The sequence below is a fragment of the Apodemus sylvaticus genome, chromosome 3 (assembly GCF_947179515.1).
Source record: "Apodemus sylvaticus chromosome 3, mApoSyl1.1, whole genome shotgun sequence".
Taxonomy (NCBI): Eukaryota; Metazoa; Chordata; class Mammalia; order Rodentia; family Muridae; genus Apodemus; species Apodemus sylvaticus.
In genome coordinates, this window is record NC_067474.1 from 22,527,322 (window position 1) to 22,554,126 (window position 26,805).

The following is a 26,805-nucleotide window of genomic DNA, read 5'->3' on the forward strand; positions in this document are numbered from 1 at the left end:
ACCATGCCTAGCTCCCATTCTTTCCAATACCAGTGCAATTTCTGTAATAAATATAAGCCATAATTTATTTGGTTAGTTGCATTGGTCTTTGTCTTTTTGATTACATGTTGTCTTTCTGAGGGAAATGGCAAGAATATGTCTACATTTAGTGTAGTGACCATAAACTTAGTATAGTGTCTTCTGTATAGAAGCATCTCAATAAATAACATATTGTAGAATTTTATCAGCAAATAGCCAGAAGTAAGTGATTCTACTTCATAGTGTTCAGAAATAACTCAAGAAAGTCTTAGAGTATTCTTCAGTCAACAGTTAATATCTTTTCATCATAATAACTCATGTTATTATGTACCATTATTGCTATCTATAGAATATTCTAGAAGCTTTATCTTGAGGTGTTCAAAGTTTATTGTTGTTTTATTTTTCTTGTTATTATTGTATTGTGTTGTTGTTGTTGAGATACAATTTCTCTGCGTAGCCCCAGCTGTCTTTGAACTTGCTCTGTAGACCAGGATGGCCTAAACTCACAGAGATCTTCCTGTCTGCCTCTGCCTCCTGAGTGCTGGGATTAAAGGCTTTTACCACTTGCTCCTCCCAGCTTGAGGTATTCGGAGTTTTAATGTCTCTGGTTGTAAACAACAAGCACCAGGATGACAGACCTGGAGGCTCTCAGAGGAAGCAGGAGTCAAGCTACTGTGCCAGGTTCAATCCTAAGCAAAATGTGAACTGAAATAGACTAAGGAAAGCCGGGCAGTGGTGGCACACACCTTTAATCCCTGCACTTGGGAGGCAGAGGCAGACAGATTTCTGAGTTTGAGGCCAGCTTGGTCTACAGAGTGAGTTCCAGGATAGCCAGGGCTACACAGAGAAACCCTGTCTCAAAAAAAAAAAAAAAAAAAAAAAAAAAAAAAAAAAAAAAAAACCACACCAAAAAAAAAAAAAAAGAAAAGAAAAGAAAGAAACCACAGAAGATCACATACTGGCTGAATCTATTTTCATGAGGTCCCTACAAACATCACATTCATAGAGACTCAAAGGTTGCCGGGGCTGGGAAGAGAAAAAATGGAGAGCTGGAGTATAGAATTTCTTCTTCCTAGGATGATGGAAGATTCTGGAGATGGATAATATTTGCATAAAATAATATTTACATCTCCATGCAAATTCTGTGATTTTTGAGCACAGACCCATCAATATGAGCTTATATATTGATGAATGTGATTAATACCATCAACTTGGAGAGTTAAAAATTGTTGAATGGTATGTGTGTAATATATATGTTCACATATATTATGATAATAACAAAGGCTCAAGTTAAGTTGGACATTGTGGCAGACAGCCAAAATTCCCACTCTTTTTTTTTTAAAGACTCAAAATGTTTTGTTTTGATTTGTTTTGTTTTTGTTTTTTGTATTTTTGGTTTTTTGAGACAGTGTTTCTCTGTATAGTCCTGGCTGTCCTGGAACTCACTCTGTAGACCAGGCTGGCATCAAACTCAGAAATCTGCCTGTCTCTGCTTCCCAGAGTGCTGGGATTACAGGTGTGCGCCACCACCGCCCAGCTTCAATATGTTTTTTAAAGATTTATTTATTATTATATGTAAGTACACTGTAACTGTCTTCAGACACTCCAGAAGAGGGCGACAGAGCTTGTTACGGATGGTTGTGAGCCACCATGCAGCTGCTGGGATTTGAACTCAGGACCTTTGGAAGAGCAGTCGGTGCTCTTAACTGATAGAGGTTTAATAGTTCAAGACCAGCCTGGACTATATCATGAGACTTTGTCTCAAACAAATGGAAAGAAACGGGCAGGAGCGAACACTTGTTTTTCTTGCAGCAGGCCTAGCTTTAGTTCCCAGCATGGAACCACCAAAAAATGAAAAGGAAAAAAAGAATAGTGAGCTAGATAGAAAAAGAAGTAGGAATGAGTTAAGAGCTCAGTGCTGGCTGGGCGGTGGTGGCACACGCCTGTAATCCCAGCACTTTGGAGGTAGAGGCAGGCGGATTTCTGAGCTCGAGGCCAGCCTGGTCTACAGAGTGAGTTCCAGGACAGCCAGGGCTACACAGAGAAACCCTGTCTCGAAAAACAAAAAACAAAAAACAAACAAAAAAAAAAGCTCCACGCTGTTTGTCTCCGCCCTTCCTGATCCCCTACCTGGATGGTCACAGTGTCTGAATCTGTGACTCATCCCTGGAAATATTACATTTTCTTCTCCTGAGAGAGGTAATAAACAAATAGGCTGTCGGTGAGACACGTAGAACGATATTTAATCTACTTTAGACTCAAGTGACATCAGAGTGACCTAAGGGCAGTGGCTTGGGAGGGCCCCCCAAATTGAAGATGTGTCGATGGGTAAGGTCTGGATGGAAGGTGTGTCTCAGCTTGGCTTCAGCCATTGTTTGCGTTTTTGACACCATGAAACTAATCCAGTGAGCTAAGCTTCAAAGCAGCCCTGCACACCCAGAGAAACTCCACAGAGGAGCTTAGAAAATGGTCTAGTGCGATGTCTTGCTAGCTTTCTAAATGAAAAACCCCAGTCTAGCAGCTCAATCATATTATAAACACATTATAAACATATTAAAAAGTAATTACTTTGGAAGAAGTTAACTATGTCAAAATACAAATTAAGATAAAATTAGGAATGTTCCTGCTTCCAGATTCCAGTTCGTGGAATGTGCTTTTGATTTTGGTCCTTGCCTTTTTGTTTCCAGTTACCCTGGCACCCTTGGATGCCACATACACTCTGTGAACATTTGTAATGCCTCCTGTATGCCAGGTGCTGGCATTGACCAACCTCTGGCAAATGCGTGTGGGTGCACATATCTGCCATATTTCAACACGGATCAGGGAGGTTTCTACCAAGAGATGGATTATTCATGGATTGCATAATTCTTCAGTCAGATTTAGGCAGAGTTGCAGCCTACCGCAGACTCCTGTGAAAATTATGGTGTAGTTCACCACACGGAACATCTTTTCCTTAGAGTAGAGGGAAGCTGGGCATGGTGGCGTGTGCCTGTGATCTCAACTTTTAAGTTGTGGCAGCAGGAGCATCAGGGATTCTAGTTGGAGGTGAACCTCAGCTGCGTAGTGAAGTACCGTCTCAAAAAACAAACCACCACCACCCAAACAAACAAACAAACAACAACAATAACAAAACCAAGGCCTGAGAATATAGCTTAGTGACAGAAAAGTGGCCTCCCGTGAAGAAAGCCTTGAATGATGCTTACTTAGCACTAGAAAAAAAATGCAGAGGAAGCATGAATGCATGCAAAGGAATTCAAATTGACAATGGATTAAGAAAGGTGTGTTTGAGTTGGACGTTGGTGGCTTGATTCTGTAACCCCAGCACTTGGAAGGCTGATGTAGTGGGATTGCTACAAGTTCCAGGCAAACCTGAGCTATGTAGAGAGACTCTGTCTCAAGCAAGCAAACAAATGAACAAACAAACAAACAAACAAACAAAAACTGGGGAGATGGCTCAAAGAGTAAAGCATGAATCTGAGAGATTCCCAGCACCCATATAAAAAGCCAGGCATGGAGGCACATGTTGGCCCTCCCACCACCGAGGAGGCAGAGACCAGCACAGAAACCACTGGCCAGACAGTTTTGCCAAATCCTTGAGCTCCAACATCAGTAAGAGACCCTGTCTCAGCAAACAAGATGGAGAGCAAGTGAAGATGACAACAACCCGGAGGGTTGGGGCCCTTGGAGTTAGTATAGAACTCACACCAAGCTCTCAGCACAAAGGGATTTCTTACTCAGGAGGGGCAAGCAATGGGGAGCAGCCTCTGGATCTGACAAAGATGAACAGCAGGTAGCCAGTGCTTTTGTTTTTTTGTTTGTTTGTTTGTTTTTGTTTTTGTTTTGTTTTGTCTTTTTAGGAATGGGATTTTTAGCTGGGTGGCGGTGGCACACACTAATACCAGCACTTGGGAGGAAGAGGCAGGTGGATTTCTGAGTTCGAGGCTAGCCTGGTCTACAGAGTGAGTTCCAGGACAGCCAGGGCTACACAGAGAAACCCTGTCTCGAAAGAAAAAAAAAAAAAAAGAATGGGATTTTTAAGGAGAAAAGGGTGGCCAAGTAATGAATTGATTCTTGTACCTTGGTGTTTAGTTTCTGGAAGGAGTCAGTGGTCAAATAAAGGAATGGACTTTTATATACGGGGGTGGGGGACCTAGCTTTAGGAATGTAATCTAATGGTTTAGCTAAAGAAGAGGGAAGGGTAAAGGGCAAAAGCTGTCTGCGCCATGTTTGCCATGTTCTGGCCTGTGTTTGCCATGCTCGGGGCTGCTAGAGTTCTTCAACCAGACATTGATGTCTCCTTTCTACACATCACACACACATGCCCACATACTCTCCCTCACATGAGCACACACAACACACATGCACACACAGACTCTCATTTTGATTGCGACTTAGTCATACACATTTCTTCTCCCTGCAAAACCCACATCCAATATTCTGCTTCCTCTGGATACTTGAATCAGGAAGAGAGGACTCTAGTATCTAGTGCTGATGGAAGTTACTGGCAAATACCTAAATGTGTGTGTGTGGGGGGGGCGAATCTTGAAGTCTGATAACTGTCGCAAAGTGGCTTTAAATTGTGACCCATCCTTTTTGTAAAGATTTATTTATTTTATTTATGTGAGTACACTGTATGTATCTTCAGACACATCAGAAGAGGGCATTGGATCCCATTGCAGAACCACCATGTGGTTGCTGGGAATTGAACTCAGGACCTCTGTAAGAGCAGCCAGTGCTCTTAACCTCTGAGCCATTTCTGCAGCCCATGACCCAGTCTGGTTTTACAGACCAAAGACCAGCATAGTTTGTCCCAGCACTATCCAAGAGCTTGCAGTAACAACATATGGTCTCCATTCTATGACACTGGACACTATTGGCATTATATCCAGCAAAAAAGCACTGACTTCACCAGGCAGTGGTGGCACACGCCTTTAATCCCAGAATTTGGGAGGCAGAGGTAGAAGTAGGCAGATCTCTGGGTCTGAGACCAGCCTGGTCTAGAGAGTGAGTTCCAGAACAGTCAAGGCTACACATAATTTACGCTCTCTACATAACCAAGAGACCAATGTCTCTTGGCTCCTAGGGTTTTCTTTGGTACTGAGTATGTAGCCAGCAATGTCACAGGGTTCCAGAAGATGGTGATAGCTCTCTTGAGTGAGGCTATATGTGTCTTCTTAGGATCGAACCTCACGTAAGAAAGTTGCATATTTGGGGCTGGAGAGATGGCTCAGCGGTTAAGAGCACTGACTACTCTGCCAGAGGTCCTGAGTTCAAATCCCAGCAACCACATGGTGGCTCACAACCATCTGTAATGAGATCTGATGCCCTCTTCTGGACTGTCTGAAGACAGCTACAGTGTACTTACATATAATAAATAAAGAAAACTTAAAAAAGAAAAAGAAAGTTGCATATTGACTAAGCACCACTACACTACCAAAGAAGTTCCTTTGTCCCAAACTTGAGCACATTCTTCCTGTGTCTTGAAGGTCCATGAATCCGTGGTCTCTGTAGCTGGTCAGCACTGAGTGGCTGGGGATTGCAGGAGCATCCTGGATAACTTTACCTAAAGCTCTGCCACCTTCTTCAAGAACTTTACTGCTTTCCACCTTACTGTCCCTGAGCCTGATTCCACAAACCCCCAAACCTTAAGTCTCCTGCCCTTTCCCTTCTAGCTCCCTCTTTCTTGAAAAGAGTGCTTACCACAGCAGCCCTGGATGAGAAAACAGAAACTTTTCAGAAAACAGAAAATGTTGAAGCTTCCATCTACATTCTTTTAAAAATTGTTTTACTTTATTATGTGTGTGAGGTTTTTTGCCCACACGTTTGCTTGTGTTCCACATGTGTGCCCGGTATGCACACAGGTCAGAAGAGAGCTTTGAATCCTTAGGAACTGGAGTTTCTGCCTGCTGTGAGCCTGTGCCCGGGTCCTGGGAGCAGAGCACAGCACTCTTAGGCACTGAGTCATTTTTCCAGCCTTAAATTCTTTCATAGAGATTAGGTTTGTTTGTTTGTTTGTTTGTTTGTTTGTTTTAGACAGAGTTTTTTGAGACAGGGTTTTTCTGTGTAGTTCTGACTGCCCTGGAACTCACTCTATAGACCAGGCTGGCTTCGAACTCAGAAATCTGCCTGCCTCTGCCTCCCAAGTGCTGGAATTAAAGGCGTGCACCACCATTACCCGGCTTTAGACAGGGTCTTATGTAATTCTGGCTGGTCTCAAACTCCCTGCATAGGGAAAGATGACCTTGAACTATGGATCCTCCTGTCTCTACTTTCCAAGTACCAGGAGGACAGACCTGGTTTCCACTCCTGGCTTGTGAGCTCTCACCTGGCTTGTGAGTTCTTCTTTGTAACCTCCCTACCACTCTCTGCTTCCTGAACTGTCTTTTTGTAAGATGGCAGCGTCTGGACTGTTTGCCCCATCTGAAGCTCCCAGCCGTTTCCCACCCTCTGGGGTCTGCCCTCCACCCTAGTGAGCAAATCCAGCAAAGATTGTCAACCTTCCTCCCTTGGCCTGCGCCTGGGCGTGCTGCTGTCCCTTCTGTCCCGCAGACCCCTCTGTCTTGACTCTGGTTGACCCTTTTGGATGGATGATGGCTGTGCCTTTTCTTCCATTGCTTCTCTCTTACCATGTGTCCCTTTGTTATCTCTGTGTGTCCTTACAGCATTTCTCCCAACTGTCTCCCATGCCTCTTTCTATGCTGCTTCCTGCCACAGTGACTGTACCATGCATGCATCATGCTGTATCATGCACGACATTCCATTTAGCCATGGATCTGCCCACCTGAAGCAAGCAGAGGCCCGACATGTAGCCCTCATTAGGAATTGCCTTCTTGGACGACATCATCCAGAGACAGACACATCATAGAGGTGGCAAAGATGGAGACCCCCCATCGTTTCTAAACACATTCCATCCCCACCCAGCCAACTAGATGAGTTATAATTTCTAAGCCACTACATTCATAGGTAACTGGGCAAAGGTCTTCTCATCTGTCGAAGTTGGTCATACCTGCAGTTCTGGACTCCCACTAAGCAGGTGTGCCCGCTGGAGAGTCCCCCACAGGACTGGCACAAAGCCTCGTGTTCCTTTGCAAACTCTTTGCAATTGCTGTTCTTTATCTCGCCCTTCGTGATGTAAGCAGATACCCAATCACTCAACGTAAAAACCCAAAACAGGAGTTGTTTGTTTGTTTGTTTGAGACAGGGTCTGAAGTAGCCCAGGCTGGCCCTAAACTCATTATGTAGTTAACAATGGCAGAACCCCTGAGTCGCCTGCTCCCATCTCCTGAGTGCTAGGACTACAGGCATGAGTCACAGTACACACAGTTCAGGCGGTGTGAGGCACTGAACCCAGGGTTCCTGTAGGCTGGGAAAGCACTCCGCCAAATGTACCGCACACGCCCAGGCGGCAGTTTTCGTGCTCGTTGCTTCTGTTTCTTTATTTCGTAGCACTGAAGATTGAGCTGTGCGGTCTTCTGCATGCTGGGCAAACATTTGACTACTAAACCACACCCATAGCCATAGCCTCTTGGTTTTTTGAAAGAGGGCCCTGTTATGTAGCCCAGGTTAGTTTTGAACTTACAATGCTCTTGTTTCTGTGCCCTACAGGGTTGTGCCATTACACATTACACTCAACTTAAAGAAAAAAAAAACACCTCCATGTGCTATAAACCCTTTCTGATCTGGCCTACATTTTATTTCCATCTTCACTTCCCTCCCTGTGTGTGCTATGCTCTAACTGAGCCAAATTACTTGCGGTCCTGACACAGGCCATCTGCCTCAGGCATTATCAGCCCGGGCTTTTTTTTTTTTTTTTTTTCCCTGCCTGGTGGGTTCTCCATCCCTTGCCATCTGCAGCGTCCGGCAAGTCTTGGTTTAAATGTCACATCTTCTGTGCTGTCTCTTCTGCCTATCTGGGCAGAAGAAGAGCGAGTCTCTTTTGAGTCATCAGTGGTCCAAATTATACCCCTATTGCATACTTTTTGATTGCCACAATATGCTTAGATGCCCGTCCCACTTCTCCATAGAGTTAGGGAGCCCACCCCTAATCGGGTTTTTTTTTTTTTTTCTGTTTTGTTTTGTACCCAACACAGTGTGTGGCTTTCAGCAAGTGTCTAGTAACTGTTTGGAAATAATGTTCAGTACTTTTCTCATTTAAAGGTTTTGTAAAAGTATCTTAATACTAAGTTAGCACTATGAATTTCCATGTGTTAGGCTAGAGGTGGAAACAATGATATGTTCTGGGTGGGTGGGGGGCTGCTCAATATTGGTCAGGATTAGTACACTGGAGTACTGGAGCTGGGAATTGGGGTGAGAGTCCTTCTAGCTTCTGCCCAAGGTCTTCTGCCTCTCTTCCTCAGTAGTTCACTATCCACATTACAAACATTAACTATGGCTAGGCTGAGCCAGGTTAAAGACATTTGCTTTTATATCATCCCTGTTTCCGGTCCTAAGCGTCCCTTTATACCTTTCTGCCCTGGTTTTGTACTCTTTCTGTTTAAATTTTATTTATCATTAGAGTGTGTGTGTGTGTGTGTGTGTGTGTGTGTGTGTGTGTGTGTGTGAGCATGAGCATGTGTAACTCAGGCGACAACTTTGTGACGTCATTCCTCTCCTTTCCCCGTTAGGTAGGTTTCAGGACTTGAACTCAGGGCATAGGGCTTACAAAGCAAGCACCTTTATCTCCTCAGCCACCTTGCTGCTTGCCTTTCTTGCTGCAAGCAGCTCAGAGACAGACCATAACCTTAAGATGGTTTAAGACCTGTAGTTGGCCGGGCGGTGGTGGCGCACGCCTTTAGTTCCAGCACTTGGGAGGCAGAGGCAGAGGCAGGCGAATTTCCGAGTTCAAGGCTGGAGAGATGGCTCAGAGGTTTAGAGCACTGACTGCTCTTCCAAAGGTCCTGAGCTCAATTCCCAGCAACCACATGGTGGCTCACAACCATCTGTAACGGGGTCTGATGTCCTCTTCTGGAGTGTCTGAAGACAGTGATAGTGTACTCACATAAAATAAATTTTTTTTTAAAAAGTCCTAAACTTAAGATATGAGGATGGTAAAGATCATAACTTTAAGGAGCTCTCTCTTAGCTCTTTCTACTTTAGTTCAGTTTCCTTCTGTATTCTCACCACTTCGGGGAAGCCCATGATAACTGGGGTGCCAATAAAAGGGATAGCCAGTGCTCACAACCTAATGAGGATACAGGGCAAGAATGAGTTATAAGTCAGTCTGTGTATACATTGCATATAATTTAGAATATATATACAATATATATATTATGTATATATATGCATTGATAGTCAAAGGAAGGACAGATAACTCAACTTGGAGTTGGGGTAGAATTTCATAGAACACCAAAAAAAGGTGGCTCCTTCTCAGAAGCCTGGACTCATGAGGCTTGTGGGGAAGGGTGTCATGGAATTGACCCTCCCTGTCCTCACAAGTTCCCGGAACTACCCAAAACACAGTTTAAGGTCTTGTATCCTAAGAAACTTACTGTCCTGTCTTAGGCAGCAGGAGCCACACCTTTATTTTGTTTTATTTTATTTTTCTCTCCAGCGGTGCCAAGGATCCGGCCTAGGCTTTCCTTCTGCAGGCCGCAGGCTGCTGCTCTGCCTTTAGCAACAGCCCTGACCCGAGGCAGCTCTTTCTTAGGCTGCCATACACCATGTGCTCCTTTAGAAAAGGGACCTTACCATACCCTCAAGACTAAGAGAGGGCATGGTGCTGTAAACACTCAGCAAATGTTGTCTGAAAGAACGGCTCACGGGGAACTAAATTTACTATCTGTGAGAGAGTCTCATCCTGGATGTCCACTCCCCCTCCACTCCCCCCCCCCCCCAGCACAGAGAGCCTCCACCTTATCACTTCTGACAGGCGCCAGCGGGGGCTCTTACAGTATTTGGGCTAATGGAGATGGGATGGGAATTTTATCTAATGATTTAAAAACCAACATCCTATCTGCTTACTTAAAAGATACTGTGGGCTTATTGCTAAACATTTTGCACCACATGCTCTTAGGTAAATTAGAAAGCACTGGAAGGGTATGCCACAAATAACAATAATTTGCAGAAAAATAATTGAACCAATTCTTATTTGTGTATGAGCTATGTTAAAAAAAAAAACACAGGAGAACTTACTTAACAAAGAAATAAGTCTTTAGACAGAGGAACCAAAGCCAAACTCACTTTAATAGGCATATTACAGACTGCCACTAACTGCAAAGCAGTATAACTAAGACAGAAAAAGTGAGTATCCAGTGAGAACCTGCAATTTTAGATTACATATGATGCTAACTTTTTTTTTTTTTTCAAGACAGGCTTTCTCTGTGTAGCTCTGGCTATACTGGAACTCACTCTGTAGACCAGGCTGGCCTCAAACTCAGAAATCTGCCTGCCTCTGCCTCCCAAGTGCTGGGACTAAAGGCGTGTGCCAACACTGCCAAACTGATGCTATTTTTTAATGTAAAAGGATGGACTGAGTTCTTGGCTTTTCTTTTGAGTTATTCCATGGGAAAAAAATTACAGGAAAAATATGTTTTTACATGAGGCAGAAAAAGTATTTTTTGGGGGGGGGAAGGTGGGGGGGGCTGGAGAGATGACTCAGTAGTTAAGAGCACTGGTTGCTCTTCCAGATGACTCAGGTTCAATTCCCAGCACCCACATGGCTGGAGTCCCAGGGAATCTGACACCCTCACACAGACATACATGCAAGCAAAACACCAATGCTCATGAAAACAAATAAATCTGAAAAAAAGAAAGAAAACTTTTGGCTTTGGTTTTTGTGTTTTTGTCAGTACACAATATTCTTACATATGTCTCCATTTTTGTATATATTTTCAATGGGAGTACGGCATCATAATTTAACGCAAATGACTTGATTGAAGAGAGGAACACAAATTTGGTAAATATGGGTGTAGAACAATTCTCAACTGGAAGGAGTGTGCTTTATAAAATATTTTAGATTTGAAAATATTTGAGAAGCTGGGTGGTGGTGGTGGCGGGTGGTGGCGGCACACGCCTTTAGTCCCAGCAAGAGGCAGGTGGATTTCTGAGTTTGAGGCCAGCCTGGTCTACAGAGTGAGTTCCATGACAGCCAGGGCTACACAGAGAAATCCTGGAGAGAGAGAGAGAGAGAGAGAGAGAGAGAGAGACACACACACACACACACACACACACAGAGAGAGAGAGAGAGAGAGAGAGAGAGAGAGAGAGAGAGAGGGTTTAAATTTTAGTAGATGTTCTAGAAGTTTGGTTGCTTTTCAGTTATTTTGTTTATGCAAATGACTCTCTGTTCCCAAGTATTGTAGTTCACTAGAGCCCTTTACCCCCAGTACAGTCAAACTGTTGTCTAAGCAGCAGTTCAGCGTAACTGTGGGTGACTTCTTTCCCGCTGAGTTCTTGGAAGTGGCTTTCCCTTTTTCCCTTTGCCACAGGTCAGGTTGTGTTTGTTTTTTTCTAACTGCTATCTCTGGGTTCCCACTCCGTCGGTTAGAGCCCCACCTCCTAGGTCGCTAACACCTTTCTGCTGCCCTCGGGGCAGGAGCAGCTTGGACAAGCAAGCCCTAATTCCTCGAAGCTGTAGCCTTCTCATGGTTCTTTCTGTCAACTGAATCTCAACTACCAATCAACTAGGCGGCAAAGGAAGGGTCCCTGTTAGATTTACCCCAGGCGCCTAGAACCAAGCCTGGAACCTCTTTACACTCCAAAGTGAAAAGAATGTAAAAATCTCCCCATGGGTTAGTTTCAGCTGGGTGCTGGGGAAGAAAAGCAACCCTTAGCAGGAGTTTACATTTGGCTGTGAGTGACCCTTATCTGGCCCTAAGGTATTTGCATACTTAAAGCTAAAGCTTGTGAATTCAAATGATTCTCTTTGGGAAAACTACAAGAAAGAAGCAAACGGAGAGAAAGGTTCCAGGCTGAGGGTAGGGGGAGTGGGGGTGGGGTGGTGAGCTGAGGCTCAGCAAGTCCCAAGCTGCCTGGGTCTGCGCCTGAGGGTCTTTGGTTTTTCAAGGCCCTTAGAGTTCTGCACCAGGAGAACCTCTGAAAGCCTGGACTTCTCACCCGGACTCCCGGGATAACGAGGAGATTAAGTCAGAGAGGGAATATGTGGCTGACTTGTCCCACACTGGCTGTGTTTATCTTTGGCATATATTACAAAAGGAAGTGTCCCAACGTTCTAGTGAAATACACAAGGACACAACAGGGGACCACCACATAGTCACTTGGGGCTATTGATCACACAGCTGAAACGTTATACTTTGATTAAATGTAGAGGTCATATTATTTAGCTTGTAAGTTGTCTTGAAATAGATGCATATCTAATAAGTGAGATTCTCGCCCCCCCCCCAAAGTATCTATGATAGTTTTTCTTTGAGGGATATAAACTTATTCTAAAAGAAGGCTTACTTTAGAACTGTGATTTTTGGTTTATGATACTGGAGCTATAAAAAAAGTAGATTTTATAAGGTTCAGTTTTCAATGTCACAGTTTTTTCACTGTGGTGTTAATATGTTTCTTCTTATTATCTGTAAACTATTTGATGCCTATGTTTTGTTTTTTTTAAATCCAATTTGTGGTGGAAAAGAGCCAGAAGCAATGCACTTAAATAAGCAACAATTGTAAAATATTAAAAAAAAAAAGAGTAAAACTATTGCTATTAGGAGATAAATGTCTAATTGATTAAGTTTCATTATAAGTTTTGGCAAATCATTTGTCCATATGAAACAGGCTCAGTACAGCCATTAGTGGGTGAGATTAGTAAGCTTTGTATTTTCTTTACGATTTTTTGAGTTCAATAGCACTTACAACAGCTGTCATAGCTGGCTGTATAACCTCCTTCCTTCTTTGTGAGTGCAGTCTTTAACCTAATAAAACCATGCTAGAGTTTACAATTGTTGACCGTTTATAAATGATGTTTGCTCCGTATTTTGCACACAAAAGGTGCTTAGTAAATGTTTAAATATCTATTACACAAGAAGGAAATTAATTAAAAAAATGTCTTCAAGGTTAATATTCATCTCCTACCGGAAAGAGAAATGGGTAAGAGGTCGGCTATTCAAAGCTGGGAAGATATTTAGTGCCACATTTGCGAAGGAATGATGAAAACACTCCAGTTCTGACACGTTTAAAATTGGGCATACTTCCTATTTCTTTGTTTCATAACCACTGCGCTATCCCTTCGTTTTTGGCATGCTAACAAATTCAACTAAAATCAATGCCATCTAGTTAAACTTTTTGATTTAGTGGCAGATCTCCGCTGTCCTATCACCGAGGATGTCGTCCAAAGCAAAGTGGTGAGGCAGGAATGGATCTATTTGAAAGGAAAGGCGTCCGTCCTAGGTATTTCGTGTGGGAAAATCATCTCAAGTTGAAGGATAATTAGAGAGGAGACACCCAAACACCCCCAGCCTCCACGGTCCGCAGGGCGCTGGACACCCCTCGCGGTGGCCAGGGGTCACTACGGGCTCCGGGCCTCGGCTTCCTGCCCCAGGGCGGCGCACCGCGGCTCCGGGAAGGTGCTGCGCGGAAACGTGGCACCCTCTGCACCCGCGCGGGAGCGCTTGCAGCAGGCGGCCCGAGAGGCTGCGGCGGCCGCGCACCGGGGACCGACACCCGCCCGCTGCGCCGGCGCCCGGCAGGACGGGAAGGGGCGGCCGCCCGCGCCGCACCGCCCCCTTCTCTCGGCCTCTCCGCGGCCTCCGCCACCCCGGCCGAATTCTTGCATAAATTATGCCAGGCGCGCCTGACGTCAGGTGGCGGCGCGCGGGCGCGGGCGCGCCGCGGAGGGAGCGGGCCGCGGGTGCGCGCGGCCCCGGAGGCTCGTGCGCGCGGCGTGCAGGGCGCGCGCAGGCTCTGGCGTGCTGGGGCCGCGGCGGCGGCGGCGGCGGCGGCGGCAGTGGCGGCGGCGGCGGCGGCGGCGGCGCGGGGGTTGAGCCGTGGTGGTGCGGACGCGCTCGTGCTCGGGAACTATCGGATTAAACTTGAATCGAGTGGAATTACACAAAGGAGCGCCGCGGAGGAGGCGGCCCGGGGACCCGGAGACCCCGCAACTCGCCAGAGCCCTGTCCGCGCGCGGCCAACTCCGCGTTCGTGGATCAGCCCCCGGCCGCGGCCGCCGAGTCAACTCCGGAGCCGCTCTGCGTTTTGTTCCCCACGGCGCGCGGCGGAGGACTAGCCCGAGCGAACGAGCGAGCCGGTGAGCGCAGACTTCCCCGGCGCCCCCGGGAGGGGCGGCGGCAGGAAACCGTGCCGGGCCGCGGCCGCGCGGAGTTGCGAGCGGGGAGTTGGGCGTGTGCGGGGCGCGGGGAGAGGTGCGCGGGGGCCGCGGTCTGCAGAGCGTAGCGCCGCCCGCCTGGTCGTCCGCGTAGCTGCCGGCGGGGCCCGAACCCGCAGCCCGAGCGCCGCCCGGCGCCCCAACTTTTGCCTGCGTCCGCGGGACCGGCGGCGGCGGGGGCGCGCGGGGCGGCCGAGGGTCACTTCCTCGCATGTAAATGGCTTTTTGTTGTGCTGCCGGCGTCGGGGGGGACGGGGACAGGAGGGAGCGTGTCTGCGCGCTGGGGAGCGCGAGCGCGTTTCCTCCCGCCGGCACCGAGCACGAGTTGCCGGCTGCGTTCGAGAGAAAAGGGAAGGAGGAAAAAGTTGGGCTCCAACTCCGGCGCGAGCGGCGGCGGGCGCGCGGGCGCGGGGCGCTGAGCGCGGGGCTCGGGGACGGCGGCGCCCCCCGCCTCGCCCCCGCCCCCCGCTCCGGCCCGACCACGCCGCGCTCGCCGGGAGCGGCGGCCGCACCGGCGCGAACAAAGTGCGTCCCTGCGGGCGCGGCGGCGCCAGCCCGCGCGGGGACGGCCACGGGCGAGGTGGGTCCGGGGCAGGGAAAGTGCGCTGGGCGCCGCGTGGGGCGGGGGCGGGGGCGGGGGTGGCGCGAACACGCGGAGCGGGGGGGCGTCCCGAGCCCAGCCGGTGGCGGCGGCGGCCGCAGAGTTCCGAGCCCGCAGCTAGGGGTTCCTGGGGCTCCCCGGCAGCTCCCAAGTGCGCGAGGACGAGAAGAAAGGGAGCCGGGCCGGGGCGAGCGCGGGCTGGCGACCGGGGGACCCCACCTTGCCGAGCTGGCCGGGCCGCCGGCGGCGGCATAATAGCGACTTTAATCCGCGATCCCAACTCGCGTCCCCGCTCCCCTCCCCCCAGCCTGTCGGGGGGTCCGGGCGGGGGCGGGGGTCGCCAGGTGGCCCCGGAGCAGCGGGGTTACACGGTGCCCCCGCGGAGAGCCGGCTCCGGGCGCGAGCGGCCGAGGTGGCTGGAGGCCGAGCGGTCAGCGGGAGAGGAAGGAGGGTGGCGGGGAACGCGTTGTTTGTTTGCTTCGCACCGGGGACAGGGCTCGCTGGGGGCGCGGGGCGCGGGCGGGGCGCGGCGGGGCGCGGTGCGGGGTGGGCGAGGCGGCGCGGGTTGAGCGGCATGGGGAGGGGGCGGCCGGTTGGCGGGGGACTGGTCAGGAGGCTCCGGGGAAGGAGCCGCTGGCCCCGAGCAGCCATCATTCCCGAGCCGCCTTTCTCCGGATGGCTCTGCCTCGAGGAGCCCTGCGCCGTGGGAGCGCACCCCAAACTCTGGCCCGGCAGCCCGCTTTGTGAGCGCCCCCGTTGAGCGGGCGGCCCGGGGAGAGCTCTGGCCGGGCAGCACGGTTCTCCCTGGAGGTCACTTTTAGAGACTGTTCACGCCTGGGTTTTAAACTAGTTTTTTTTTTTTTTTCTTCTTCTTCTTCCCTCTTCTGAACAGACAATGGACAAAAGAAAAGTAGCAACCCACATGGAGAGTTTCCTTTGAATTGCTAGAATTAGATACACTATCCAGTTTTCCACTTGCTAAGTATACTTTTTAGTTTCCCCTTGTATATTATCTAGCAATCGATTTAAATAACTTACTTAAACTGTGTCTATCCTCTGAGCTGAATCTCTGAATATATTAAATATTTTTAAATAATTTTGTGAGAGCTCTGGTTTTATTTTTTTTTAATTTTAAATTGAAGCTGTCTTTGCAGGGGGTGACACCTTCCTAAGGGGCTCACAGTTACTTTTCCTCAATTCTCTTTCTGTAAGAGGGGGAATACTCATCATACGAGTGATAATCAGTAGGAGAAAAAAATACATCTCTTTATTTCCTCGCAGATCTGTTCTAACCATGACAAAAAAATCTTAGTGGTGATGACCCAGAAGCTCCGTACCTGATTTATTCCGGTTATAATTACGTTTCGATTACAGTAATGTCCGAGAAATAACTTGAGCAGTGGTTTTATGAAGTTGCATCCTCCCCAGCCCCCCAGAGTACATCTGTCGCACAGTGTTTTTGTCTCGCTGTTGCACAACAGAAAGCCCTCCAGTCTTTCCCCTAAAATGGCAGCTTTCATTTGACTGGGGCCCATTCATTGACAACGATAATAAAGAGGCTGAAAGCTAGATGCTTGGGGCACGGAGGACTCGGATTGCCTTTCTAGGTGATAAGTAGGAGACATTTTAAGTCTTCCAGTTTCCTTATGAAAAGTTTATTTTCCCTGAAAAACTGCAAGAAAACAAAAAAACAGTAAAAGTAAAAATTTGAAATGGAAAAGGGCTTGGGCAGCAAATTTAAGGAGCTATTTAAAATGAAAAAAGATTTTTTTTTCTTTTTGTCCACTGGGTGACTATAGCATCTCCCTTCCCTGTTTCTGGTAATCTGCTGGTTAAGGTATATAATGGATTATTGACAGGCTTGTAACAGGTGAATTTCCTCAATATGACATTCCAGATTTGAGGTTGTTTCCTGGGAGTGTGTGTTTTGATTATATATTTTTGGGGTATCTTGCCCCCCACCCCAGCCCCTCAAAAAATCTGGGCAGGTTGGTTGGTAAATGTGAAATTTATGAATTTTTATCGTATGTTTATGCTTTCAAAATTCAAGAGTTTCTAGATGAAAAAAAAGTTAGCTAGTAACTTACATGAATTCTATGCTCTAGTTTATACTGGCTTAGTCAGTGGTATTATTTTAAAACTGATTCCCTTTTCTGTGTCTTTAGCACAGGAGACAGAATGTGAAATAGTAGAGTGGTATGCTAGTTTAATATAGATAGTTAAATCTCAACTTTTTTCTTTCAAGGGGAAAAGTAAACTAGTTACACGCCCCCCCCCCCCCAGTTGAAAGTATAGATGCCATTATTAATTCAGTCGGGAACCTGGTGTTAAAACAACACTTTTGTGGATTCATCTAGGCTTAGTCTAGTTTTTAATCAGTTTGACTTATGGAATATTGCCAATACTTTTTCCATAAGGAGTGTTCTCTGTTAGCCTTGCTTTTACTGGGAGGTTAGAACCATAGTAAGTTCCTTTATGATTTTAAACATCAAGGAAACATTGTAGCCTTTCCTGTACACCGATGCAAAGTCAGGGGCTACGTAAATACTTAGTTTTCCATCAGGGAACAGGGGTATACTTGTCTGTGCTTCTGCTCTGGGGCCCTAGTGTAACGTGGGAGCCAGGTTTGGGACAGTTCTTCCAAACCGGGAATTAAAGTATTATTTGCTGTGTGTGATCAAGTTGGCTTGCCGTTCGGTTAGCTTTCATTTCGTTCCCTTTCTTTTTGTCTCTGCAAACCTTCCTCTGTGGAACTCTGTGTAAGAGACAGGGTCTTTCCTCTGGGAGTTTATTCCTCTAGCAGCAAGGAAACTGCTTTCTGCTTGTCTTGATCCAGGGTGAATCACTGAGGTAGTAGTTCTTTTTCCTTATCTGCTTGGTTTTCATGGCAGACACCCTGGCCATCTTGTAAACAACTCCTATAAATAAGGTATCACAAGAGTGAAAAGGTTGGCTCAGTCAGGGCTGGGTAAAGTAGCTAGAGGGAGTGGATCTTAGGTGTCCTTCTTCAGAAAGTGATTAATCCTAGAATTCGGGTGGTTTCTGCATGAAAGACATGCAGACGCACAGCGTGGGCTGAACACACGTGACAGCATCTTGAGGAGCATTTGAGAGGCGCTGCCGTGACGGAGGGACTTGCTGGTCCTCAGGCTCTGGGCTATCTTAGACGTTGGTGTCGTTGAGAGGACGTACTCTTTTATGCCTTTTAGAAAGTAGAACTTTCGTAGTGTGTTTCTTCACTGGTTTCTAAAGCTGTTAGAATCGTGAAATTGGAAGATAAGATATAGTTCTCTTTCTTGAGAAAACTGTTCTGTCTTCTAAAAATCTTTGACAACCAAAGACAACTGGTGGTGTTTAAAATTCAAAAAAAAAAAAATGGGATCACATTTTTCTTTCTTTTCTACAAACTGCAAAGATGTAACAGCTTCCTTCAGTCTGGGCATTACTTAGGTTACAGTTATGGCTCAGGTTCAGAATGGATTATTGGTGGGAGTCGAGCAGACGTGGTAATTAAAACCCACTGATTGTCTGGGTCTTTTATCAATATATTAAAAAATGTAAGTGAAGTCAGCTGTGTTGTAATAGGAAGCGGGAATCACAGAGATACTGTCGTGTAGGATTTAATTTTATAGTCACGAGCCTTCAGATATTTAGAGTGTGAGAGCCTTAGAGAGCGTGCTGAACTTTCTTGAGTCACAGATTGAAAAATGTAGCGCCAAGAGATGAATTATATGAGCTGCCTCCAGCTGGCTGCCCAGTTCCTGCAGTATTCTCCCCAGGCCCTCCTGTCTGTCTGGTGCCTAGGGTGGTGTGGGAGAGATGTGGGCTCATCTGCTGGATGACCCAGTTAGTGCCAGGTAAGCTGGCCTCTTGTTCATGGAGTGACTTCAGAGTACCTTCTATCCTTAGGTTCTGAAGTGTATGAGTTAGGGCTCCTAGGGGCTCTCTTAAATCAGTGATAGCTTCCTCTACCCTGTTAGAATCCCCCTCCCCCATGATTATCTATTTTGAGAAAAGCAGGGATAATTATTCCAACATCTGATTACTGTTTTCAGTGTAGAATCATGAGTTCCTCACCCCGACTCGATGCTGTACGCATTGACAGGCCATCACCAACAACACAAATGCTCTCTCAGAAATAGTCATTTATTATTTTGGTGGAGGTGCCTGTTTTGTTTTTACTTTGAAATGAAAAGCATCCATTTAAACATTATGCAGGTTTAATGGAGTATGTTTATACTTCTGTGGGTAAAGTTCAATTGGTTGTCAGGTGTGTTGGTGGCTGTTAATGTGGAATTGGGTAGATACCTACATAGTGGCCATTTGGGCCTCTTGCTTCCTGTGTAAGCAACAGGCGTGGCTTTCCTAGCAAGTGCATGTGGACTCTGGTTAGTTTTCCTGTTCTGTGTGTTTTTGATTTAGCTGTTCTAAGGTAGCTACTACCCGAAAGGTGCAGTAGTACAGTCTAGGGACACGGTGGAGACTTGAGACAATTTGGTAGACATTCAGAAGACAGCATGGAACCCTGGGAAGACAGAGGTTTATCACTCAGATTCCACTGTTGTGTGGGCTTCGCCATTGAGAAGTGGCTTTAGCATTGCCATCCATATCTTGGTACAGAGGAAAACGAGAGGAAGCAGAAGGCAAGAGTGACCCCTGACCTGGAGAAGGTTGCATTTGTAGGTCAGCATGGAGCTTCGAGGTGAGACCTTCGCAGCAGGCAAGCAGCTCAAGCAGCATTGGCATGATGCGGGACTGGGGGGATTTGAAGGAAGCGGCAGCACCGAGCATTGATTGTAGAGCATTCTCGGCGCTGGATGGAACGAGTGGGTGGGTAGGCGGAAGAAGAGAAGGATGTGTGCAGTATCTTGTCTGCTTTCGTTGCTTGTGGACTAGCTTGGGGATGGTGAGCAATGGGGAGATGTGACAAACACGGAGGGTTTCAGTCAATCAGACCTGAAGGTAGATGGGCATGTCCTGGAAGGGAGGTCTCTGGGGATGCGGGTTTCCAGCACATTGCCTGCTCGGCTGGCTGGTGAGACTGTTCATGGAGGCAGCAGGCACCTGACAAAGATGGCATGTGAGGAAGAAGTCCATGGGTTCTTCGAGCGTGTGACTAGGCTCACTGACCTGACTGGGTTGGGTCACTGTTGTTGAGGCCTTCTTTCCATTGTCAGTGGTATTCCAGACTTCTCAAGCATAATCTACTACTCACCCTCAGTCCCACTGGGGATTGATTGCTCAGGGTAATGGGACTGTTACAGCTGGCCCAGTGTGTAGCATTTTTCTGTTTCTAGTCTAACCTGTAGCACTGTAGGAGTTTGCTCATCAGAGGCTAAGCACGAACCCTGCAGTAGCCAGACTTGGCCACGTTTGCCCTTCTGTGTCTTCTCTCCTGGAAGCTCTCTCTAGTTGCTTGTTACGTATTCGAGCGAGGTCCTTGGGCTTCCAGGAGATGGCTGGTGGGTGCCGTGCACTTTTAGGCCTGTGCGTCTCACTTGGAGGGAGTTAATTGTGTTGAGACAGTTGCTTCCTACGTGGGTGTTGTAGAAATGAATATATTATTCAAGTAACTGGGGAAAAAAATAACAGCCTTGGCCTGATACTTACCTGGTGTTTAGTAGAGTATGTACAAACCAGTTTAATATGCAAATTATCTTCAAAGATACTTTGTTTCCTTGTAGAAAGTAGATTATATACTGTGGTTGCTGGTAGCAGAGGTGTTGATGGACATACCTAGAAAAGCTTTTGAATAGTGGATTTTAAAAATATATGAGCTAACAAATTATGAAAAGCCTGTGTATTAAGACAAACTTTGTGTTGCTACTTATTTTTGGTTGGATGGCTATATATATATATATATATATATATATATATATATATATATTTATCTGCAGATGTCTTCCCTTGCAGTTATTCTTTTTGAAGGTCTTGTGTAAAATATGACACCTCCGTGCTCTGACCAACATTTCAGATGACCCTTGCCAGATCTTTGATGGGAGTGTTTTTCTGGTACTATTTCTTTAACCTCTTAGTTTCCAGTTTTTTATTCTTTTTAAAATTTGTATTTATATTTTATATGCCTTGATGTTTTACCTGCATGTGTGTCTGTGTGAGGGTGTTGGGTTCTGGAGTTACAGACAATTGCGAGCTGCCAGCTGTGGGCTGGGAATTGAACCCAGGCCCTCTGGAAGAGTAGTCAGTGCTCCTAACCTCTGAGCCATCTCCCCAGACCTCCTACTTACAACCTTTTGAGAATTCCTTTAAGATGCTTCCCTTTGTTTGGTTTGTCAGTGGCGTGTTTCTGAGGTTGGAGAGGTCGTTTCCACAGGAGGTCCCGGGTGATGGAAAGGTGCTTGCAGGCTCCTGCAGTCTGGGCTTTCGTGGGCTTGTGAAGCGACTGTCCTGGGAGCTGCCTCTTCTCTTGGCTTCAGCAGTGACTAAGGAGGCAGCAGAGGTCATATGGTGGGTGTGAATTTTACACCATGCATTTATTTTATCCATACAGGGTCAGGCACAGAACTCTTGCTACTGAGGACTGTAGATGGCGTGTGCTTCCGCCCAGCCTTTGTGAGGGGAACAGCGAGGAGTCAGACCTGTGTAAGCACTGGTGTGCAGCCTCTTCTTGGGAATGTCATCTTAGAACAGACCAGCAGTGGATCTGGGCTGTCGATACCTTGCTAACTGATCCCCCGCCCCCCAGGTCTGCAGCAGATTTGGGGACTACTGTCACCTTTTAAGGAGTGTACAATGTCTCCTGTTCATTTTTCTGAGAGACTGGGGCATGGTAGAAATCTGTTTTGTTGATATTTAAGACAATTATAGGTGGACATACCATTTAAACACCTAAAAAGCATTAAGTGTGTTTAACATGAGCAGGTAAACAGTGAGATGTCTCTTCCGGAATAATAAGCATGCATTTAGCTTACAACTCAGTGCTTGCTAGTGTTCTCTAGGTGAGTAATAGTTTTAGCACAGCTCTACAACAACACTATGCCTCAATATCAGGTGCATTTTATAGTGTGTGGGCCTGGCAGTTCCTTTATGTATGGGTGGGGCTTTGGGCACTGTTAACCATTGATTTTTAGAGAGAACTTAAAAGCCTCCATTGTGGTAGTTTATATATTCTATGTACTTGACCTTGTTTGTGTTTGAACATGTTAGGAAAATCATGCCAGCCCTCTGAAAGTTTCAAAGTCTTGCTTAAATTGTGGGTTGCATTGAAGAAAAGCAAAGAACAAGATATCTTTTTTGTTTGTTTGTTTTTTTGGTTTTTTGGATTTGTTTGTTTTTTTTTTTTCTCAAGACAGGGTTTCTCTGTGTAGCCCTGGCTGTCCTGGAACTCACTCTGTAGACCAGGCTGGCCTCAAACTCAGAAATCTGCCTGCCGCTATGCTGCCCAGAGTGCTGGGATTACAGGCATGCGCCACCACGGCCCAGCTAGAACAAGATATCTTAAAAGATAACAATAATCATAATAACAATTGTGTGTGTACACACATATTTGTGCTACAGCATGTGTGCGTGTTTGTAGATGTCAGAGAACAACCTGTGGGAGTCAGGCATTGAGCCCAGGACTTTACATAGTAGACATAGACTGTACCACTGAGTTACAGCATAGCCTGTACTGAGTGCTTTAATGGGTCTTTTAATTACACATCAAGAACAACTTCAGGTAGAATCACCCCCATCTTGCAGCTGAGGAGACTGAGGCTTAAGGGTTTAAGGTCCCTAAAGCCATCATCCCATTTCAGTCCTTGGTGGAGGAGCTTGAATCCTGATTGGCTAGATTCTAGAAGCTGCTTGCATAGCCTTTTAGCTAATGTGTGAGGCTCAGAGCAGCTTCACTTGTGGGAAATAAGAAAAGGTGCTTTAGGGGCTGGAAAGATGGCTCAGTGGTTAAGAGCACCGACTGCTCTTCCGAAGGTCCAGAGTTCAAATCCCAGCAACCACATGGTGACTCAACCACCTGTAGTGAGATTCTGGTGTGTCTGAAGATGGCTACAGTGTACTTAGATATAGTAATAAATAAATCTTCAGGCTGAAGTGAGCAGGGCCCGAGTGAGCAGGGTTGACTGGAGCAAGCAGAGGCCCTGAATTCAAATACCCAGCAACCACATGATGGCTCGTAACCATCAGTACAGCTACAGTATACTCATATACATAAAATAAATAAAGAAATCTTTAAAAAAAAAGTACAAGTGACACGCTATAACCACATAACATCTTCTTTTGCTGAATCCTGCCAGCCTGCGTTGTCTCTGTCCATACTGCTTATTTGCACTCGACATTCACAGCCTGCCTTTCACCCTCAAGACTTTCTCTCCAGCGGAGATGAAAGTACTTGTGGAGGTCACACATACTTACTCTGTGGTGGCTGGAAACTTGAATTCTTATGCCAGAAAGACCAGGTATGAATCAGATTGGTGGAGATTCTGATACACCCACCCATCCACGATGAGAGAAGCGGACACTCACTCTAGCAGAAGCATGTGATAAGGCGATATGGCCTATTGGGTGAGCTGTTGTTATTTTTATCTGACCTTTAGTTGTTGAACCCATCAAGCCGTGTGTCTTACATTTTTTTTTTTAAAAAAAACATGTTACATTTATTTCTTTTGCACGTGTATGCGTGTGGCACATGCCACAGTGTGCCCGAGGAGCTCCGAGGACAACCTGTTCACACTGGTTCTCTGTTTCCACCATGTGAGTCCTGGGGACTGAAACAGGTCATCAAGTCTGGCAGCTAGTGCCAGTAGTTTCCGAGCAATCGTGCCAGTCTTTGATTTTGTTTTTAATTATAAAGGTTCCCCAGACTATCATCTTAAATGTCGGGCAGACAAGAATGAGTGGCCTGCAGTGGCCATGGCATCCGTAGTTTTCACTTTCCCTCGGACTAGACATTTAAAGTTCATACTTGCTTGCATGCACTTCCTCCAGAACGGCCAGACATCGGTTACCCGATCCTGCTGCTGCTGTTGGTTCCTGCAGCAGTGACTCCAAAGTCTCTGCTTCTCAAAATGACAGTGTCAGGGAGTCCTCCGTCCCCCCGACCCCCAGTGTCATACCTATGCTCACTGCCTTGAGTTACAGATGTCTTTCTAGACAACTATTTCTTCTTTCTCCTGAACCTGCTGTTCACACAGTGGATGACATTACCCTTTATGGTCAGTGGCGTGGACAGGGTCAGTCAGTTCGAAGTGTAAAATGTCTGATGCTGTTAGAGACCCAAGTCCATAGGAACTACAGGTCCTCTAGTCTCAGAACACATGGCTTCTTCATTTCCAGACCTCTGATTGTCGGGTAAGGAGGGGATTAAACATAGAGTGATCTTGTGGCTGGAGTTTGGGATGTGAACGGTGGCTAGGACGTGTGGGTGCTTCAGTTTCAGAAAGGGAAGACCCGGTGAAGCTCCCACAGAATCTCTCAGGCTGGGACCGGAAAGTGAAAGTTCTGAGAAGACTCCTAGTGAGCCAGATAGCCAGCATTTACAGAGCACGGACTTTGAGCTTTAGCATTTTACAAGGCTGTCTACACAAACAGTTCTCATGGGATCCTGAAGTGGGATCAGGGAGAATGCTGAGGTAGGAATAGTAATGTCATTTTATAGGGGCAGGAAATGTAGCTTTAGAGATTGTTGAATATAGTTTTCCAAGTTCATAGTACTTAATGGGTATAGTTGACTGGAGCCAGGACAGGTACACTTGCCAGCCTGTGCCACTATTGTCTGTAGAAGGAGCTTTGGATTCTCCTATAGGAACCACCCAGATCTTAGAAGGATGTGAGGGACAGACAGATCTTGTACACTTGTGCTTTTTTAGAATAGTTCCTGGAGAGAGTCAGAAACTGCAATTTGCCTATTAATGGACTATATAGTCTGTGAAACCCCCTCTCCTCAGATGTCATATCTTATCAGTTGTAGACACGTCAACCTGCAATACACAGGCTCATCACAAAACTCCCTGTGTGCCAGTCCTGTTCTCACTGCTCAGTCCAGGACACAGTCAGCATTCAATTATTTAGCTTATGGCAGAACTGATTTTCTTGACAGAACTTCTCCCCAGTGTTTATCCAAGGTACAGTTTGCTGGGCATCTTTTTCTCACTGCCCAGGGCAGCGCCGACTCGGAAGCTACATGGCTGGCAGTCACAGCACGCCATCATTCTGGTCCCTTGTATGAACATCGGCTTGTGTGAGCATGGAGTGTCTGAAATGCTTGCAGACTGCTTCTGTTAGCACCCAAGACAACGGACCACCTCCACAACCTTACACACAGTCAAAGGCAGGCACTCACCACATGATAACAATCAGTCGGCTTACAAGGATGGCAGAGAGTGGTCCCATAGCATCAGATCACCCAGTGATGTCAGTCATTTTTGTGTAAGTACACCTTAGGCTGTGCACAAAGTGCCATCAGCTAAAGAAGCAGCTCTCCAAATTTATCCCGATATTAAGTGACATCTAGCCCTTGCATAGATGCATACAGAGTGGAGATGTGTCAATCTGTAGCCCCGTATGTCTTGGTGTGTTTTTCCTTGCCAGCATACTTTTAAAGGGAACGATAAAATCTTAAGTGGCGACATTACTTTCCTAAAGGGAAATCATGTATGACAGACAGGGCTGGTGAGATGAGAAAGTCAAGCCACTTGCTGCCCAACCTGATGACCACAGTTCCGTTCCCGAGAGCCACATGGCGGGAAGAGAAAGTAACCTCTAGGAGGTGTCCTCTGATCCCAAGGTGTCCTCTGATCCCCACAGGATGCTGTGGCATCCAAGCAAGAGGTGTAAATCAAAAGCAAAACCTTTCACGATATATTTCTGGCTATTTTACATTTATAGTACTGCCCTCTGCCCTTCAGGATTGAGTAAACTGGCATAATCTTGAATACATTTGTAACCTGTAAAAGTTTAGTCTTGGCCTAGAGAAAGGGTTAAGAGCAACGACTGCTGTTCTAGAGGATCTAGGTTCAATTTCCAGCCAGCTTACAATTGTCAGGGGCCAACACTCTCAGACGTATATGCAGGGTAAAACACCATTGTGTATTAAATAAAAATAAATAATTTATTACAAAAACAATCTTTGCAAAGAGTCGATTTTCAGAATTCTGTTTATCCAAATTATTATTTGTCCTCATTTTAAAAAATTAATGTGTTTTAGGTATGTGAGTGCTTTATCTGCATATACACCTGCATGCCAGAAGAGGGCATCAGATTCCATTACAGATGGTTGTGAGCCACCATGTGGTTGCTGGGAATCGAACTCAGGACCTCTGGAAAAGCAGCCAGTGCTCTTAGGCCTTAACTGCTGAGCCATCTCTCCAACTCCACTTTTCTACTTAATAAAAAACAAACAAAACAGCAACTCCCCCAAATGTAAACAGGGGCTGGAGAACAGGGAATTATGGTGTTCCCAGCAGTAAATATCACTAACTGCTGAGGACCAATGTCAATCTGTAGCACCTGGGGCCCACGGCTGTCCCTTAATTCCATTTCCAAGGGACCCAGTGCCATCTTCTGGCTTATGGGTACCAAACATGCAGGTTGTATACATACATGCAGGGAAACATGCATATACAGACAGTGAAAATAAATCTCTAAGAAATAAAAATAAGGTTTTGAGGATAGACAGGGATGTTAAGATTCATTGTTAGCTGTGAGCATGTGACAGAAAAAAGGAGCGTGTACTGTCAAATGCAGCAAAAAGGACAGAACCGGATGCAACTGATCATTTCTTGACTTCTGAGCATACTGAGGGGCTTAGCTGTAGTTGAGTTCTGGTGATAGTCTGCGCCCTGTTTCCTTCATCTGGGAAGTCTATACCTTAGCTTTTTGGTGACCATGGTCTTTGATGGTGAAGGAGGGATGGCTAGTCTGTGGGGTCATCGTTGGGGTCAGCCTTTCTGGATCACAACATAGTACT

General features: G+C 46.4%; 1 protein-coding gene across 3 annotated transcripts in view; it reads left to right on the forward strand.

Moving 5' to 3' along the window:
• Positions 1 to 13,901: 13,901 nt before the first annotated feature.
• Positions 13,902 to 26,805, forward strand: part of Chd7 (chromodomain helicase DNA binding protein 7) — a 182,693-nt gene continuing 169,789 nt past the window's right edge. For 2 of the 3 annotated variants that reach the window (XM_052176045.1, XM_052176047.1), the window contains exon 1: positions 13,902 to 14,206. The gene's annotated coding sequence lies outside the window, so the exon portion shown is untranslated. Of the gene's footprint in view, positions 14,207 to 14,566; positions 14,865 to 26,805 lie in introns of those variants that run through there. The other variant, XM_052176046.1, reaches the window with a different exon arrangement.